At 41.6% G+C, this 16,830-nt stretch overlaps 1 long non-coding RNA gene across 1 annotated transcript in view; it reads left to right on the top strand.

Moving 5' to 3' along the window:
- The window catches only part of LOC106559593, a 51,050-nt gene that overhangs the window by 26,250 nt on the left and 7,970 nt on the right, over window positions 1-16,830 (top strand). The window lies entirely within an intron of this gene.

The raw sequence follows: 16,830 nt of genomic DNA, 5'->3' as shown, positions 1-16,830 counted from the left end.
AACTGTCCCTGAAGTACCTGTAAAAAGGCAGGCAAAGAAGTCTGGTTCTGTGAAGAGAAAGATTGTTCTTTGTCAGATTTATTATTTTAAAACTGGCCAAAGCAATCATCTAGGGGCATGATCCCAGACATTTAGAAGCCTGGGCTTATCAACAAGGGGATTGTGTTTCCAAGGTCCTACACCTGGATAAATTCCTGTCCTCACAAACACTATTACTTGGCCTTAGATAATAAAGCAAAGCAGAACACAGAGGACTGAGGGCCATTTCTCCCCAGAGGCCCTTTGTGACATTCACTTCTATCTCGACATAGAGGAGTTTATTTATGAAATCAGCTTGTTGGCACCTTGGATCACCCTTAGTGCTCTGAGTTTGTGGGGTGTCAGACAGCTGGGTCATGTGTGGGGCAGCGAGGAGTGAGGAAGGCCAGGGCCATGCAGTGCTGCCTGAGAGACTGTCTTCTCAACCCCCCAATATTCACTAAATCTCATCTTTTCACAAGCCTCCTCCTCTTCCCCCCGCTCTTTCTTTTCTTCCTTTCTTCCTTTTTAAGATTTTATTTATTTATTTGACAGAGAGAGAGAGAGAGAGAGAGAGAGAGAGCATGAGCAGAGGAAGGGGCAGGCAGAGGGAAAGGGAGAAGCAGGATCCCCACTGAGCAAGGAACCTGATGCAGGGCTCCATCCAAGGACCTGAGCCGAAGGCAGACACTCAACTGACTGAGCCACCCAGGTGCCCCATCCCCTCCCTGTCTCAAATTCAATTATAATAATAAATTATTATAAGAAGAAAAGCAGACATAGGAACAATAGAGATAGAGGGAACGCAGCCACTCAGCAAGAATTCCAGGTTATAGGAAATGTACTTAAAGAAAGGATAGCCCTATACCTGTTCAGTTTCTGGATACCTTAACCCTGGCGGATTTCATGCCAGGAATGTAATTTCAAAATCAAAGAAGCAGACAATCTGGGATGGTCACAGGAAAGTGGGTAGAATAAAGATCAATTTAATGAATGCATTGTGTATACACTCTCTGAGGGTCATGATTTCAGGAGAGTGAAATAAGGCAAAGAGCAAGGAAGAGAGTGTGGCAGAGAAGATAATAAAGGGAGTAGAGGAGGAGGGAGCATCAGAAAAAAGAAGAGAGAAATCTAGGAAGAAAGAGGCCGCTCTTGGGGAAGAAAATACAATCGCTACCAAACATGTTCCTCTCCATTTAAATGTTGAACATAAAACGATACGTAAAGTTCACAATAGTAATTTTTCTGAGAGACAGAAGGAGAAGAAGATGTCAAAAGAGAGGATTGTGGGATAAATATGCATAGTCACAGTGATATAGGGAGAAGGTCAAGGGCAACTTATTGTCCCATGGTAGCTTAAAAGCAAAAATCTTACGGATCGGCCTCATCTCCCCACTTTTCCAACCAATAGTCTTGCTAATAGGTTTGCAGTAAATGCTCCTGCCCGAAGAGGAATTTATCAGTAAAAGAGATTCGTTTCTGGAAACTCCCTCCGAATGAAGATGTAACCAAGGACATAAGGGGGTAGTGATTCATTGCATGGTTTTGAGTCGCTCCTGGCTCTGCCCCTCAGCAGTTCTGTGACCTGAGGAGTTACTGATCCTCTTTCAGCTTCGGGTTCCTCATCTGTAAGATGGGGGCGAGCTGCAGAACACGCCTCGTAGGGTTGTGGGCAGCATTAGGTGGGATGTGTGTGCAAAGGCTGAGCACCCTGGCTGGCGTCATTATGACTCTCTTGCTCTTGGTGACAACAAAGCATTTCAGGGGTCTCTCTTTGGGACTGTCTGAAGCCTCTCCCCAAGGATGTACTCTCTTGACTGTAAAATCAAAGCATATTTCTTTGCACGGTACACTGATGTTAGTGAAAAATGGAGAGGCCACAAATGAAAACGTGTTGGCAGAGGTGCGGTATTTCCTCAGATAGACTTGTTAAGCCACACAAAACTCTTCCATTTTGCTGCCTCTCAATTAGTTCTAATTCTTGACTCCGCTGCTCCTGCTTTCGGAGTCAAAGTGTTTTCCGATGGTCCACTGGGCCGCTGGATTAAGCTGTATTTAAGTTACTTATATGCAGAAATAAACTTGTCTTCTTTCCTCTTATCCTTCCGGTACAATGGCACCTTCCTACTAATTACATTATCCTCTGTGATTCTCCAGGGTCCTCCGGATAACAAGGAGAAGCGATGTTATAGGACATACACTTTTCCGCTTTATTGGCCTCTTGTTATCCGTGGGCCTAACAGCGAAGCTCAGCAAACAGTCCAGACCCAAATGTGAAAACCCACTGATTGTCAATCGCACAAAGTCTGAATTCGATTAGAGTGCCAATTTCCTGCCCTTTCCCCTGTGCTCAGAGAGAAAGGAACAGCTCTGAAGTCCCTAAGAGATGCTGCTTGATTTAAGCCCTGTGAAATTCTAACCAAAAGGTAATAGAAAAGAGAAACCAAGCTTATCAAATTTTCCTTAGGAGCATCGGTCTGTTTCACCTGTGGTAATTGGCCGAGTTCAGGCCACCACTCTGACAAGCTACAGGAAGTTGCCAGAAAGAACTACCAATAAATAACCCAGTGCCTTGGAAAACCACTTTTATGCTCTCTGGTATGGGTTTAGAGGCCGTCTAAGAAAAGCGTCCAGGGAGGTACACAGGGCTGGCAAATGAACCAGGGGGGACTTTTGGGGTAAGTAATAGTTATTGGTTCATTGCGAGAAGAATTTTGATGTCATGCGGTGGCTAGTTGGATGAGGACACTGTATGTTTGGAGTGCAGGTTGGTTTCTTTTGCAGCAGCAAAAAGTGGAATGGTGGGATGAGAGCCAGACGGTGTTTGCTTCTCCTTCAGATACAGATAATTTAACCTATTTATTGGAGCATTTCATAGGAAACAAAGGGGGTGGGGGGGGGGGAAGAACCTCACAGGTGTCCTTTTAATTTAATCAGTGGCGTTTGCTATCGTGACCAAAACTGCCCAGGCTGCAGTGCTTCCTGCTAACACGGCCCTGCAGAGAACCATCGTCTGGAAAGATTTCAGGAATGAGAGCGTTTATGGCATAAATAGGGAGATGAATCTTAAATAGCTTACTCGGGAAATCTGATATGAAAAATAAGAAAAGCCATCAGAGCGTTGCAGGTGGGCTTCAAGGGGCACAGCCCAGTCCGTGGCCTCTTTGCTGGGCCTGATGTGCACACGCACACGACAGTCCACTACGGCTCGATGCGTTCCGGTGAAATTGAAAATCGGGGTTGAGGATAACCGGATTGGTAGAGAGGCCTGGGAGATCAAAGTGTTTCTGTCTTCGGTGGCCAGGATGAACCTGACTGCTCTTGAGGACAGAGCAGAGAGTCGTGTGGGGAAGACACGAGCGGCCACATGTGTGACAGCCTGGCTGGCCCAGCCCGGGGAACCAGGCGGAGATTCGCACTGGTTCTTACCCTTCCATCATAGGCCAAACGTCTCTTTGGGGATCATCACCTCAGTTTTTCTTTTGGCTGTGTCTCATGTACGAGGTGGGCTTCACGTCAAAGAAAGAAATTCCACAAATGGGCTTTTTATTCAATGCTCCAGATGTTTTGCTGCCAGACACGGCTCCTGTCCCTGGGCACGTTGGCAGGCAGGGAGAGACGAAAAGCAGGGCCCAGTCTAGGGCAGACCCTCCCAGGCCTCTGGAAGGGAACATCCAAGGTCTGGACAACTCATTCCAAGTTGTTCTATGCCAGAGGCTGTCGTCTTGAAGGAGGCCTGACTTGAGAGGTGTTCACAAATGGAGCTGTTCCTCTGGCCTCGTGTTAATTGAGGCACAGCCGAGATGCCCCTTTGACAGCGGTTAGTACACGGGCGAGTCATTTCAATCTCAGGGAATATGAGGGGGAAATGATTTCCCTTTATTGCAGAAACATCCCTGGGAGGAGATGGAGGGAATAGAAAAGCAGCAGACATGTTATGAGGAGAGCCAGATCCTCCTGCTGTCCAAGGCTAAATCCTGGCAAGGGCCAGCCTCCGCAACCAGGAGCTCTGGCCGTTGTCAGCTGCAGTGACACTACAGTTCCTTTGAGGGCTGGGAGAACGTGCCCAGGATAACAAAGATACACATGTAAATAAGAAGCCACTGGGGTTTGCAGGGTTTTGACAGTTCACCAGTGTCCATTTGTTGAATTCTGCATTAGCGAAGCAATAAGAACAGTCTCTGACCTTTTGTTATGAGCAAGAGGACCAACTGGGGGCCTGAAATGTACATAATGACAAATTGGCAATAATATTAACAATAAAACTTTTGAGAAATGAGCTTTTTCTCGCCCCCCCCCCCTTTTGTCTCTCCCTGGCCTGTTTCCATCCTTAGCCTGGGCTAAGGATGGGGTTGGAAAAGCATGCATCCCAGTTTTTTCTCCCTTGGGAGCCACGTGGTGTGTGAGCTGCTGATTGGCCATCTTTCTTCTGGTTCTTTCTGCAGTTTGCCTGAGGAGTTGCTATAAATCCCCTGGGAAGGCACTGGGCCCAGTTCTTGGCTTCTGAGCGCTTTCCAATTGAATAGGGATAGCAGTCCTGAATGAGGAGAACTGCGTCAACATTTTAGCATTTTGAACACTGGAATCCAGAGAGCACAGGGGACCATGCTTCGGTTTCTTGAATTATGTCATTCATTTGACACTGAACCCGTAATTTGTACTGTTACTTGTCTGGGGACAGTTTTATTTTTTTATGATTATGAAAAGAATCCAGGCTTTCCGAAAAATCTTAGATCCTACGGAAAAAAAAAAGGAATAAATTGAAAACCACTAGTCATTTTATTACCCAGATGTAGCCATTGCTGATATTTTTGTATTTATTTTTTAAGAGTTAGCTCTGTGTTGCTACACACATATTCATTTTTAAAAAACTCAACAGTACTCTGCTGTTTAGCAAACTCCTTTATTTTTTTCTGTATCAACAAATATAGATCTTAGTTACTTTCTTATGTCCTCATAGTATTCCATAATGTAAATGAAGCATAACTGACTCAAGCTATTTATTGCTGGGGACAATTTGGATTGTTTCTGATTTTTTTAAAAAAAATCTTTGGTCTTATATAAACACGGCTGCAGTGAACATCTATATACATTCTTTGGAAGTTTCCCATCGCCATTTTTGTAGATAGGAACTCTTTATATGTTGCACATTATTTGAAATATGGATACATATTTTTATTTTTTATATATATATTTTTATATTTTTTGTAAATTTATTTTTTATTGGTGTTCAATTTGCCAACATATAGAATAACACCCAGTGCTCATCCCATCAAGTGCCCCCGTCAGTGCCCGTCACCCAGTCACCCCCACCCCTGCCTACGTCCCCTTCCCCCACCCATAGTTCGTTTCTCAGAGTTAGGAGTCTCTCATGTTCTGTCTCCCTTTCTGATATTTCCCACTCATTTTTCTCCTTTCCCCTTTATTCCCTGTCACTATCTTTTATATTCCCCAAATGAATGAGACCATTAATGTTTGTCCTTCTCCGATTGACTTACTTCACTCAGCATAATACCCTCCAGTTCCATCCAAGTCAAAGCAAATGGTGGGTGTTTGTCATTTCTAGTGGCTGAGTAATATTACATTTGGATACATATTTTTAAATATTTTTTCTCAGGTTTTCAAATTACACAGCTTGAGTTTGAATCTTGCCTCTGCTGCTTATTACCTGCATGGTCTTGGGCACATTATTTACTTTATTTGTGTGTCAATTCTCTTACCTGTAATGTGGAGATGACAGTGGTACCTACCTCATGATGGATATCAAATAAGATGATACATGTAAAGAAAGATGCTCGATACAGCAGGTATGTGAATCAGTAAGTATTAGCAATTAGTTTTGCTATTATTTGAGAGTAATTATGGCAAAGAAAATTGCAAATAAGATACATTTGTAACTTCAAGTTCAAATAGCATTTTAGAAATCAGTAAAATCAACCATTTTGGGGGAAACAAGTTGTGCAAATTACCAAGCCCCAAAGTAATGGAAAAACAAGTTTGCTTAATACTATCTGTAAGCTGTAACAGAAAAGAAACCTCTGGTACTTTGAACATTCTTTTTTTTTCTAAAATATTTCATTTATTTATTCATGAGAGACACACAGAGAGAGGCAGAGACACAGGCAGAGGGAGAAGCAGGCTCCTCATGGGGAGCCCTATGCGGGACTAGATCCTAGGACCCCAGATCACGCCCTGAGCCAAAGGCAGATGCTCAACCACTGAGCCACCCAGGTGCCTCTACTTTGAACATTCTAAGCACAAAAACAAAATATGGTTTGTACTCACTTGGAAGAAAAAAAAATCTCAGTATTGTCTTCCAAGAAGAAGTGTCTAGGCTTCCTATAAGAAAATCTGGGACACCAAAACATGCCCCATATTAGGATGCAAAGTCATACGTGGAGGTGTCTGTATGATCCAACTTGGTGCAAGATAACTGGTCACACTTGGGGTCTGCCCAGGATGGTCAGGATTGCCTCAAGGGCGGTACTCCGAAGTAGGAGTGGCATGGTGTCAAAGGAAGAACGGAGGAGGTGGGCTTGATTTGGAATAAATATGTAAATCAAGCAGGCATAGTTGAGCATTTCTGGGGTCCTGTATACTTGTGATGCTCCCTGCTTATTTCTTGCTCAGTTGGCCAAAAACTCTGAGCAGGAAGAGGGTGAAGGCGAATGACTCTCCTCATTGTTCAGTTGTGCTCCTTTCTTTTGCATCACTCGAAGTGCTGTGCCAGTTCAATTCTAGAGTGGGGATAGTCAAGGATTTTCATTATTGTCATCACTAGTATATTCATCGTCGCCATAAATATTATTAGTAAGGGTTTCTGTCTTTGGTGCCATGCTTGGAAACATCTTCCTCATCCTGAGATCGAAAAAAAAAAAAAAACTCATCTGTGTTTTCTTTCTGATATTTCTGTAATTGCATTATTTACCTTAGATTTCCAAAGCTGATCATTTTTACACATGTGTTCTATTTCCCTGAGTTCCTTTCTAAGCAGTTGTAGGTCAGGAAAAATGTCCTTGTTGCTCTGAGACTGGCTTTGCACAGAGCCAATATTGAGGGAACAATATTGCATCTGCTGATAATGAGGGTGATGTGACACATTGATTACAAAAGGCGATTTTTCCTTTGTTTTATGTTTGGTAAAGTTATGGTTTGAGTTTTCAGACATGCTCACTATGGTTGAGGAAGCCTGGATAGGACCCTTTCGGGAAGTGGTCAGTGTCCTCCACACTTGAGGGGGTGGGCTCAGGAGGATGCTCTGAGGAGGGGCCTGTCAGGTCATGAATAGACGTCATGACTCTAAACCACATGACAGGCAGGAGTCACTAATTCATTGCCTCCTTCTAAGCATAGGAAGTGTGTGTGTTCGTGTGTGTGTGTGTGTGTGTGTGTGTGTGTATTGTGGATGACCCATCACTTTTACCACTTCTTATTTTTTTATTTTTTCTTTTACCACTTCTTAGAGCACTCAGGGACTAATAAATGAGAACTACCGCGGGTAGTTGCTGGCTTCCTGTGAACTCTGAGGACTCCACTGCCCCTTGTCCTTTCCCTAGCTTGTCTGCTCTGCAGGGAGAGTAGAAGACTCAGAGGGAAGCTGGCTCCAAAGGCAGATGAATGCTCTGGCCTCATTCTGATCCTTGTCTTACCTCACAGCGCCATGGGCGGAGAGAGAAAAAAAGAGAACTCAGAGAACCATCAGAGCAAGATGGAGTTCCCAGACTCTCTTTTCCCCCTTTGTTCCTCTTATCACTGCCTGAAACAATGATTTATTTCTCTGCTTATATGTTTAAATGTGTCTCCTTCTACTAGGTTGTGAGTTATGTGGGAGCAAGAGCCTCATCTATGTTGTTCACTATTTTTCCCCAACAAGAAAAGTAATATTTGGCACATAGTAGGTATTCCATAAAGGCACATTTTAATTAATAAGTGGACAAATTCATGTTGAATTATTTTTGAAAGCATTAAATATGTTCACTTAGCTAAAGTCTTTAAAAATCCTAGAAATCATCAAGGACAGGGAGTATTGATATGCCCATTCATACCCACACAGCATCTGGTCACATGCATAGAATATTCTGGGGGCCCAAGACTTAAGAGGCACTACTTGAAACACTACTTCCAGGGAAGTACAATTCATGGGACAGATATAGGAGAAATATTTGTAGGTGATTCATTGAAGTTATAAACACACTGTTTATGCTAATCTGATCATTACTCAAGTTGGGATCTACTTTGACGGATCTAAATGTCACATAGTAGCAATTACAGGAACTCTTGTCCCACACACAACACCCTCGCTGGTTCAGAAGGCTCAGGTCCATGGGGAAGTGAGGGCTCTTCATTTCTTTTCTCGGTGATGTCTTCCTGATTATTTATCTTTGCAGGTTCTATGAAGTTCTAGAGGTCTGTTGGAGCTTCAGCTCCTGGGGGGTGGGGATGGGGGTTGAGCGATGAGGGGAAGGGGAGGAAGAAAAGATTGACATTTGTTTATGTAAGAGACATTTATTAAGTGCTTCTCAGTGCCAGAGACCGTGCTGGCCCAATGTGGGAACCCAGGAGAACTGAGGTGTCTAGCTAGAGAAGGAAAGCTGAAGGAGGGAGGTGGCACCAGCTTTCAAACATCAGGTGAGGTAGAGGAGGTGGTGGTGAGTGGCTTTCTTCATTTCAGCTAAGGATAAGGCAAAAGCCCCAACAGCAACCCAACGACATTTGGATTAGAAGTGACTGTAAATGGGACTGAGGTAATAAGTACAGGGGCCATATTTTCTAAACTAGAAATCGAGACACATGGTCTGACACACGATCGGACAGATGGATGGAATATTTTGGCTTATGACTGTCCCAGAAAAATCTCTTACAGATGGCTTAGGTGTAATACACAGCCATCGACATGCTATGACTTGAGGGGCATGGAGAAAATGCCATGCCCTTCTTCAAAATATCTTTTCCAGCACCGCACATTCCACTATTAGAGATTTATTTCTGTGTCCCGTGGAGGCTGTTAGATATTCCATCTTGTATGTAAGATCGTCAACACTTTGTCAAGTTATCGATTTGGGGGGGGTTCAGGTTTGAAAGTAGAGGTGTGCAGGAACAGGAAACCTGTTGGAAAGAGCAGTGGTAGGAGGCAAGAGAAACATTCTTATGTCGTCTAGAACTGGCTTCCTCCACAAGAGTTGTTAGACGGTGTTGCAAATACCCAGAGAACTTGCGACTTTCTTCCATGGAGATTTGAAAGAAGAGATGGCTGGCCACAGGGCAGACCCAAAGCCCAAAACCAGCAGCGCTCAGCTCCCAGTTGAGCAGTGGATCTGATGCGTAAAGATGGACCTATCCGATTCTGTGACCCCTGAAAGCACATTCACCCTGTTGTCATCTCCACAGAGCAAACTCTTGCCTTTAAACTGGAAGAATCTGGGGGGAGGGGTCAAATTTTTGTGTGAGCTCATGACACAATTTCACATTCTTATTTATGCCTCAAGCCTGCAATGATTAAATTTAAAAACTATCATCTCTTCCAGAAAAAGAGAATGAAGAAAAATGACCTCAAAAGATGTCAAGTTTGGAAATAATTACTTCATAAATACACTGGGGTGGAGAGTAGCTGAATAATCAGAATGTTCCTGTCCTGCCCCATTCACACATTGGCCACAAGCTGCTCACTATGGACATGGTGTCTCAGCAGACATTTCACAACGAGACATTTCTTAATGAGCTTTGCATGATTGTCTGTCTGTCTGTCTGCCACTTTGTTATAATACAAAGGTAAACAAATGAAAGAGTCAAAGATATACTGTGCAGAAAAGCTACTGGTGTAGGCTCCTCCATTGGAAAAGAAGCTGCTTGAAGGAAGGGTTCAGGTTTGATTTCTTCTGAACTGCAAAAAGAAATTTTAGTATGATTTTAATATGGTAGGCTGTTATCGGGTTCACCAACGAAAGGCTCAATAAGGCAGAAAACATTTTTTTAAAAAAAAATTTTATTTATTTGAGAGAGAGAGAAAGAGTGAGAGAGAGCACAAGCAGGGGAAGAGGGAGAAGCAGGCCCCTTGCTGAGCAGGGACCCCCATGTGGGGCTCGATCCCAAGGACCACGGAATCATGACCTGAGCTAAAGACAGATGCTTAACCGACTGAGCCACCCAAGGTGACCCAAGGCAGACCTTTTTAATCAGGGGGGTTTCCTAACACATTTCATGACTCCACTGAGATTTTTTTCATTGGTATAACTCATGAAAGAAAAATCTCAAAGATGGGCCAGAAGAGGTCATACTGAAAAACAAAAGGAGGAGGCCTCGCACTGTTCTCGCCGCCTGTATAATTTCTTCTGCAGCCATCAACGACTGTTGAGCATACAGCAGTTTTCCAGTCCCGTGAATGTGTGAAAGCTCACTCAACTTCTGTTGGAGAAATAAAATCAGACCCTTGCTTTCTTCACCTAGACTGGGAGCAACCGGCAGACAGAGAATGTGTCCATTTTCTCCATTTCCTGGTACCTGCCAGCCCGCTGCCCTGGCATCCGGTGGGTGCTCAATCTTTGTGAAATAAACAGAGGAAAAAAACTTCGCTAGTGGTGATAGCATGGATTAAGAACCCTTTGTTTAACTGCCTTGTGAAAAAATTTGACCGAATCACTATCCCTATCACACATGCTTATCAAGTTTGGCACCTCTGAAAAGCAGATTGTGATTTCATTTTAGGGGATGCTAGTGGGGGAGGAACTACAGAGACGTGACAATGTAGAGCATCCCAGTGCCTGGGCAGCTTTCTTACTCCTAGCAGGGGCTTAATAAATAGGCTTTGAGTGAACACATACATGTGTTTACCTATAAGTGTGTGTGTGTGTGCACACGCACGCGCATGTATATGTCTCTCCTTAGCTAGGATGTTTAACATAACCTCTGAAACTTCAAGCTTGATAAGCACAAAGACGGTGTTATTATTCTAAGTGCTCAATAGTGGGCTTTCAGAAACTAGTAATGCATATTTTTAAAATTATGTTTCTTTGGTTAGACATGCTTTAGTTTAGCTGGCTTCTGTGATAGAGGTGAGCTCTTGTGAGCTCCTTTGGGGGCAGAAGAGGTCTGGAGTGCTGGGAACTATGAGCAAGAAGTCTTTCAACAGGCACAGCAGTGTTGGGGAGCAGGTGTTCAAGGGGGCATGTGACAGCTAGGTGAAACAGCACGTCTTCGGTGGGGAGGCCTGAAAGGCATGTATTCCGACTGGGGTTTCTAGCTCCTCTATGTCAGAGGGAGGCCAAAAGGTCATTTCTCTTATTTTCCTAATACAGAAAAGAAGCTACTGTGTAAATCAAGGTCTTCAGGTGATAACTATATAGTAGGTAGTAAGGGATTCAGAACAATTTCACAGCATTTAAGTTGATGTGCAGGGGAGAGGTCTGATCCTTGCTGTGGTCCGTTCTTTATGGGTGAAAAAGCTTGTTCTATCGCCAACGTGTGAGTTAGAGAGCAATGCAAACAAGGGTGTGTGGGGGGTGATCTTTCTGGTGGTAGGTTAATCCTTTCCCACATAAACAAAGGAGTTTGATAGAAGATATAAATACCCTCCTAGTTTGAGAGAAACCAAAACAGAGTAGTACTACATGAAGCATCTAACTGAAGAAAATTAGAGGTAAAATGAGGAAAGAAGAAAGAGATAAGAGTGAGACTCATTGAAGTGTGTTAGTCAGGATACTCCAGGGAAACAAACAATGGGATGTCCGTCTGTCTATCTGTCTAGAAACTTATGTTAAGTTTTATTCTGAGGAATTGGCTCACCCGATTATGGAGTCTAGCAAGTCCAAATTCTGCAAGGTGGGTCAGTGGGCTGCAGACCCACAGAAAAGTTGATATCTTAATTTGAATCTGAAGACAATCAGTTGGCAGAATTCCCTTCCTCATGGGAGGTCAGTCAGTCCCTGAGGACTAGTCTATTTAGACCCTCAACTGTTTGGATGAAGTCCATCTACATTATGGAGGGTAAGCTTTCTTTAAAGTCTACTGATTTAAATGTTAATCTCATCTTTAAAAAACTTCACAGAAAGATCTAGAATAATGTTTGACCAAATAATGGTCACTTTGGTCTAGCCAAGCAGACACACAAAATTAACCATCACAGAGTGCATCTATATACGGCTCAAAAGGGTTTGTTTTTTTTTTTTTGACTGCACATAGTATGCATTTGTGAGCCTCCTGAAACACACGTGGGAAAAGATATTTTCACCTCTCCAGGAGAGGGAACTAGAGATGTTCTGCAACTCTGCAAGCAAGTAAACCAGCCCAAGACCCAAGACAGCTGAAGTATGGGCCAGTGTAGACCTAAGCAGTCCCAAATAAAACTTACATTTGTATTTAGCTGGTTAATGATATTGTGATATATCACACTTTTAGAGGTACTTTCTTTCTTTTTAAAAGAGTTTATTCATTCATTTGACAGAGGAGAGAAAGCACAAGCAGATGGAGCAGCAGGCAGGGGGAGAGGGAAAAGCAGGCTCCCTGCTCTGTAAAGTAGGGCTTGATCCAGGACCCCGGGATCATGACCTGAGCTGAAGGCAGATGCTTAACCGACTGAGCCACCCAGGCGTCCCTTTTAGTTACTTTAGTTGCCTATTTGTAGTTCAGATTTTCAGTAAGCTTTGCTTGTAATGTTGTCTAAAATGTGCATTAAATTTCACAGAATCCTCATTATATTTTTGTACCTTCAGCTTAAGAGACTCAGAACGAATGGGCTATAACTAAGTTAAGTCGGGGGGGAGGGGGGCGGGAATCCCAACAACCCATGTGGTCCTAAACTCTGGTCAGAATTTCCCTTCTTCCTTTCTTTCTTGGTTCATGCCAAATCCAGTTAAAGACACCCATTTCCCAGCCTCCCTAGTGGTTATGAAGGCCATTTAACATGCTTTGTCCAATGAGACATAAGTGGAAGCCGTCTTCTTTGGCTGATATAGATGCCACTTTGTCACTTCCTTCTTTTCTCTACCTGATAATGCAGATATGATGGCTAAAGCTTTGGCAATCATTTTGTGACCATGAGCAAATGGACAAGAAATCCAGAGGTCTCAGTAGCACTGATCTGTGCACCACTGAACCAATACTAGAAACTATTTTATCAGAACAACTTCTACTTGAGTAAATATAAGCTTCTATTTTGTCTAATCTACTCTTTAGATTTTCTCCTAGTGAAAGTCGACTGCAAACCAGTTAATGTGAGAGTTAATCTTAACAATATTAAATAGGATTTTTCAAAAGTTGTTAGGCATATTATTGACTACCCAGGTAAAGCTTCACTGTAAATATCTATTACTGATGTCAGTAAATTATGCCATAAGATCCAAAACATCCCCGCCCCTCCCCACTTCTCCCCATGCCCTGCAACTTGAAATCCTTGCCAAAATCCAGTGAGTTCCCCTCCTTACCTTTTGCCTCTTCCAAATCCCACCCACCTTAATTTTTATTCAAATCACCCAGATGCAATGATCTCTCAACCATTAATCTCTAATATTGCATGCCAGATGGAAAAAAAGATTGATAGTTTTCTGCTTTCACAAAAACAAACTTAGGTATTTCTATAGCATTTGAAGTAACTTTCTAAAAACAAAATTCTATGCTTTCCTTTTGAGGAGATACCAAGTCTAAAGCAGTACTACTGTTGCTCCCTGGTCTGCAATGGGACAAAACCAACATTGATAGCAAGCACTGAGAAATGCTTGTAAGGATTAAATATGACTGAAAATTCATATATATACATATATATATATTTGTATCTTAACAGAAGTCATGGTCCATGATAAATTGGAACCTGAGAAAAGATTTCTTCTTTCCTTCTTCCCTTCTTTCTTTTAAAACCACAGACAATTTGAGAAACACTGACGTAATGGGTAAATATCAGGTAGCATAAAAAGTCACTATAGAATTTATAATTATTTTCAAAATTAACCTTTTTAAAAAGTTAGAGTTCTCATTGTATGAGAAACAAACTGACTGAGGGTTTGGAAAGTGAGGATTTGTCAGTTATTTAGTTCACACACTTGCATGCGTGCACACATGCACACGTGCACTCCTTCTGTGGGTAGGAACCAAAATGAATACTCACTAGAACAATAGCTTCTTATTTTTCTTAACTAAATGTGATTGCCCCTTTGCTTATATAAATTAATACTTCAATACGCAGAATGGTAATGAATTATTCTCAGAAGTAGGACATAATAGTATCTACAACACATCAAGAGAAATTTAGAAATAGGGCTATCTAAGATAATGAGAGGCAATTGGGAATCTGGGGAAGAGGGGAATTTGACATATGGAAGTAATTATTATGAATTTTAAATTATTTACTAAGTATAGCAACATCGAGATGCTTTTGTTAACCAACTTAGACTTTTTTTTTTTTAAAAGAGAATACCAAAATGTGGAACAACTGCAGATATTTTGTATCCTAAAAAAAAACCCAAAAAACAAAAAACAAAAAAAAAAACACGTCAATCCTGTAATGCTTTTGAGAAAATCTAGGACTGATCTGGATGGATGCATAGCAGTATGTTTTGCTGTGATACAATCATTGTTCCGAGAAAAACTGTGAACCATGTCAGCTGGATGATATAGGGTATTTTGGCTTGTAACTTTTTGCCTAACACTTTGTTTTCTTTAAAAAGAAAAATATCTGTGTGCTGCTTACAAAGACTTCGGGGTACTGCTTGCCATTTTAGCTACTAACACAAACAACCTTGACAATCATAATCTATTTTTTGATCCTTTTTCGCCTCAGACAAGTAAGCAGTCATCAATTATAGGCCCTCACATGAAATACAAATTTAGCGCCATGGAAATGAAAACTAAAGCAATTTGTACCTTTACTATTCCAAGGGGAATCATTCTTGGTCTATTTACTATGAAATATTTCCTCTATCTTATACTCTTCTAAGTTATATCAATGTCATCGACCATAACTTGAATCATAATGAGTAGATGATACCCTTGCATGACTAGAATCATGTCATCATTATTAGATGACCTAGTTAGCATATGTGGTTAAAAGTGCCATTGCCTTTTTATTTATTGACTTCTTTCAGAATGCCATAGGTTATATCAGGACTGGGCTTCTGATGTGTTCTTATGAAATGGTGTTTTGTTTATTTTTTTTAACCCATATCCACTAACTACGTACACTGAGCCATCCACACTATTTTAAAATATTTCTTTACAAACCATATTTTTTCCCCTATGACTTTTATTAGCAATGCCCCTGAAAAAAATATAAAACATGGGCAAAGAAATGTGATAGCCTGGTTTCTAAAGCATTGGTAGACTTTAGGAGAGACCTCAAATCAGGAAAGAAATCATGTCAGTGAGAGAAACAAACCTTTCTTCCTGAACTTAAGGGGCCCGGATATATGCATAGTATGTTTGTCATCCTGAGGTCTGTGTACGTTTGTGAGGGAAGGATTAGGGTGGTTAGTACTCCCTGAGGATGGGTCTGGATAACACCATATCCAAGGTCAGAAATCTTGGCACGATATCTGGTGTTATGCTGACAAAGGAGAATGCATAAAGGAAGAAAGAAGCATTTGCTTAGGGAGGATGCTACAATGCAACCTTACCTGGACTCTTCTACTAGTGAAATCTATAATGGTTCTTTATCATTAATTCCTGTTGTTGCAATTCCTCTACCCCTAATCTTTTCCTAAGCCATTGGTCTCTTCTCTTTGGGGGTGGGGGATCAAAGTCCCCCCAGACAGGTCATTCTCAGTTTTTGGAAGATCTCACTCTTTTATGTCCTTTGACTTCTTCTCTGGCTTTGGTTATTTTTCAAATTCCACTCAAGTCTCACCTTCTGTTTCCCAAGCGTTCTGTGGAACTTGTTCTCAGTGTTTGTGGGTCTGTTTACTTACTTACTTGCTAAGTCCACCTGCACTGCTTCCCAGGACTTAAAGAAATTAGGGCAGATTTTCAAAAAATTAGGCAGCGTGCCTAATGAATAATTGAATGTTTGAATAAGCTTTGACCTCTTGTAGATGGTTATTAAAGAATTTGGGTTTGTAAGGAAAACTTTGAGGTTTTCTATATATAATAGGACAACATCAGTGATTCTACAACATACTTATTTTCTGACTTGCTTAATGACCATTCTAGAATAGTTGTGTGATACCTAATTAGAGATACAGTTGGGAATCTTACCAAATAAAATAATAATAATAAGTTAACTAGAAACTGGTCAGATTAGCTGAGCCATCCTTGTATGGCCTGAGTTTTCTTTATAGACCCAAACTGTGAGTAGAAAAAAAAGGGCATTTGGATGGGTAGTATTTCTAAAGGTAAGGAGGTACATACTAGAAGTTAAGTTAAATGAATCCACGTTTTCTTTTATTATATAACTTGAAGAAAAAACTTTACCCTCTGAACCATATTCTTACCATAATGCTCATCAGTTTATGATTAAGTCTTACCATAACATGCCACATAAGATGTCTGAGTTTTTTCAGACTAAAAACTCAGTTTACTGAAACATGATTTATCCTAGATCGACAATAACCTGGTTGTTCTAATTAATTCCCCCTCCCTTCCTATTTTCCTCAGTAGCTTCTTCTTTCTTCAAAGTATTAGTATTTGTGAATGGGGATGTGATGCTTATCCAAAATCGAAATCAGATCCACAACCAAGGAAATAATAGAACCCTGATTCCTAACTGTAGGCCCTCTGGCTCGTGTGTTTTATTGCGAAGTTTGTTATATATGTTAGTCTTTGGACTAAATTTGTCGTTTCGATCTTGAGCATGTGGCATAGTGAATTGCAAAGGTCTCTAAGACAATTCTTGCT

Source organism: Canis lupus, chromosome 12 (assembly GCF_011100685.1).
Source record: "Canis lupus familiaris isolate Mischka breed German Shepherd chromosome 12, alternate assembly UU_Cfam_GSD_1.0, whole genome shotgun sequence".
NCBI classification, from domain to species: Eukaryota; Metazoa; Chordata; class Mammalia; order Carnivora; family Canidae; genus Canis; species Canis lupus.
Note: the sequence above shows the minus strand (reverse complement) of the source record. Positions and strands in the feature narration are given on the sequence as shown.